The sequence below is a fragment of the Aplysia californica genome, unplaced genomic scaffold, assembly GCF_000002075.1.
Source record: "Aplysia californica isolate F4 #8 unplaced genomic scaffold, AplCal3.0 scaffold00984, whole genome shotgun sequence".
Lineage (NCBI taxonomy): Eukaryota > Metazoa > Mollusca > Gastropoda > Aplysiida > Aplysiidae > Aplysia > Aplysia californica.
In genome coordinates this window covers 129002-132695 of record NW_004798254.1, presented here as the reverse complement: position 1 = coordinate 132695, position 3694 = coordinate 129002, and the positions used below count along the sequence as shown (strand labels likewise).

Below are 3694 nucleotides of genomic sequence, written 5' to 3'. Positions count from 1 at the left end.
CCCCCAACTCTCTCTCTCCCTCTCTCTTTTGGCACTTGTGGCGTCATAAGCGGTCAGCAATGGCGACAGCACATAGGAACTCAACAGTTGCTCGGGGGTCCTTAAAATGTGCAAAACGTGGGTCACAGAAATGTCTGAGCAGACGTGTTCTGGCACGATAGTTGGCTTGAGATTTCAGGAACACATGGTCCATAGTCTCGTCCTCCTCGCCGCAGGCCCGACACTGGTGCAATTTTGTGTAGATATGATTTCAGCTTGGGCGATTTTTCACCATTTCTCATTTGGGAGAGAAGCCGGCTGTTTTATCATCTGATATCACCGCCTCAAACTGGTATGATGGTGGCTTGGGGAACATAAATTTGGGTTTCCCTCTTTTCTACCTTGTGCGGGTCGACCGGTGGATGGCGGTTTTAGCTGTTGAGAAATCGATTAGCGTGTCTATCTGGGTAAGCGCTGCTGCTTCTTTAGGGATGCTGTAAACTTTCTTGTTCCCAGCTAGTCCAGGATTTCCCAGAATCCACTGTAAGTGGATGGAACATTTGGAGCGTTGACAGAGTGTGTACAGACGCTGCAAGATTGAGCACACCACCTTTTCCGATTGGTTGCCGAGGCCGTATGAGAGGCACATGACTGCTGACCTGAAATCAGTGTATGAATGCATACACTGTTCGAGAGACTGCCTGCTGTATGTAGTGTATCTAGCATGTCCAGCACTGTGTCAAGAGCAACAAGCGCGGCCCTGTAGCTGGAACAATACCAGCCCGTGAGTACACAGTGGTCAAGTTCGGTATCACAGGTCTTGATCAGTATTCTCTTGCCTCCATACTCGGTACCATCTTTAACTGAACCTGCAGTCCAGACTTCTACATTGGGCAGGGGGAGCAATCAAATGGTAGCCTCTGCTTCTTCTTTCCTAATGGCTGGTTCATCAGCACGCTTGCAGTCGACGACAAGATCAATACTAAAGGTCACGCTGCATGATGCAGCCTTCCATGGTTGTTTTGGGCGTAAAACAACCAGCTCCTCACATGGGTACATAGCCAGTTCAGTTTCAGGTTCTGGGCAAGCTTTCTCCAGCTCGATTTGCCTGTCCGCATGGGCTCTGATTTTGTTGCGGAGGCTCTGCGTTGATTCATTGTGGGCAGATGCATGGACATTTTCGAGTAAAATAGCGGTGGAGGTGTCAGCTCTATGCCTTAGTGGTAGAATGTCTGCTTCAATGAGGAGGCTGTCCACACGAGTATCTTTTGAGTAGCCCGTGAGGATTCTGGCTGCTTCATTCTGCTTTGTTTTCAGTTTCTGCAGGTTGGAGGGTGTGGTCAGACACCGTAAATACCGAGACACTGCAATCCTTCTTCAGCCTTTGTGCGCTATCGGAGAATCGAGGTCAGCGACTGCGCGCGTTGCTCTGTGTATTAAAAGAGCTCACACAACACACGTAGTGTTGCTTTTTCACGAACTGTGGGGTGACCAGTTGGCCCCATTTTAGTATTTTATATAAATTCATGAAGATACCTTTTTAAACCTAGCCTCAATTGCTGTGGAAAAAAATAAATATGCTAAGATAAATTGATACAAACTGCTGTGCAAAGTTTAGGTTACATTGATTCACCCGTTAAAAAGATGTTTGAGGACAAGTTGCGCCTCGAAATTTTTACCTCACTGTAAAGATCATCGTGTAGTCTGACATTAATAAACACACTGACTCATAGTCCACTGTGTTGCATTTGCAGGAATCACCTTTGTTTTCAATAACGTTTGGCTCCTGGAGCATTTTCAACTTTAGATTCTGTCTGCTGTGCGCTCTTTTCTTCAAAGGTTTAAAATGCTTTTTAAAACTCCAGCTTCAAACTAACCAACAAATTCCACAAGTTTTAAACTGGCTTTTTCAAGCCACTGTGACGACAATGTTCAAACTGTTTCTGGCTGATGAGGGTGAGGCGCCAAGCATGGGAAGATGGGGAATCTTCCAATGTCCTTGTACAGTCATTGCATCGTAAAGTTTCTTAAAAGTGTAACCACGTACGTCAGAAATTTCATTTTTAAGTGCATTGCATCTTTAATGTATTGCAAAATTTACAAAATTAACAATGTATCTGTGTTCTTTATCAAGTTCTACCGGAATTGCAACTAGATCTATTGTTTGACTGAAATTCCTACTCGTTAGATTTTGATATTTCAAAAAGCTATCCACTACATCCCTGCAACTGCTTGAAGGCGATGCGATCATAATTTTGTCGGCCATTATCTGTCTCTTCAAATGAAAATGTAACTGGTTTTTTTTTGGGGGGTGGGGGGTCTGGATTGTCAAGATATGTCTACCTTTTCCTCTCATGGTGAATGAGAAAAGATGTTCAAGTTCATCTTGATATCACTGTAAGTAATCCCCCATCCATTAACAGCTTATTAATGTCAGCCACAAGACCATGCAAAGCAGTGGTGTTGTGGATCCACTCACTGACTCATATTAAAGCTTTTGCAACTTTCTTTTTGTCTTCTGGGACAAACTTCATGAATCATCTTCCAACCACAGAAGTGTCTGCTGCACAAATTCATGGTCCTGTGATGTAGTTGTGACTGGGTTACGATATTCGACAGAGATTGACACAGTGACCAAATGAAAACGTTGAAAAGAACATCAAAGTCATTATAGAAATCAGATAAAGCGATGTCAGACTAAGGATTAATTCCGAGATACATAGGCTGTAGTGTCCCAATTTAATTGCTTTTGATACACTGCCAATAAGCACGTGCACAGCGAAACAAACCTTTCGTCGTCCAAAACTTGACACACAGTTGGTTGACTTGGGTGCCACCCTGAATAAACCTTAGGCACTGTCTTTTTCATAGAAATATTTAATAACTGCCCTGTTCTCAGTATCATCATGATGAATAGGCCCACAGAAATTGTGGTAGATCAACAAATTGTTTCTAATTCTTAATTAAGTGTGGAGGATCAAAGAGGACTGTGATTTTATCACCCTCGTGATGAAAAAAAAATGCTTTTCGGGGGTGAGACATCAGGCTGAAAAGTGTAGTGTTCTAAAACCGTCTGGTTGTAAGGGCCTTGGTCACACGCAATCCTTCACCTTCAAACCAACATTATTTGAAACTTTTGATGGCCTCTAACAATGGAACAACGAGCTGAACTACCCACACCAAGTGCGCGCTGATAAGGAAGCAGGACAGCGGTTGACCGTCGGTTGACCGTCGGTTGACCGTCGGTTGACCGTCGGTTGACGTCCTATTGCTTTATCATGATATTTTTGATCATTGGGGTTGGCAAGAGCAAGGAGATAAAAAGTTATAAGCTCCTTGGGCAAGAGGCATGCAGGCAGGGGCACAATAGACGATAGCTGACCGACAAGTAGCATAATAAATTGGCTTTATGCATTCCCTTGAGGCACCCCAGATGCTGCCTGTAAGGACTTTCAATGGTTGAAGTCTGCTTGACAGTTTTATCTGAAGGTTCTGGATGTGGGCGTTGGGGGATAGAGTACGGTCAAGTGTGGCCTCAAGTAAGGTGGGCTTGGAGTGGGAGGTGATGGGGGGAGCCTTTGAGAGAAAGTGCTGGTTTTTGCTTGGCCTTATTAGTACAGGTAGTGAAGAGGATGCTCTCTGCTTTCTCCTACTGACCTCCATCTTGTTCTGCTTTGCCCACTGCTCCCCTCCCCTCATCCATTCAATATGCATG

The 3694-nt window shown here is 44.4% G+C and overlaps 1 protein-coding gene across 1 annotated transcript in view; it reads left to right on the top strand.

Moving 5' to 3' along the window:
* Window positions 1-3694, top strand: part of LOC101852059 (cornifelin homolog) — an 18875-nt gene that overhangs the window by 14486 nt on the left and 695 nt on the right. The window lies entirely within an intron of this gene.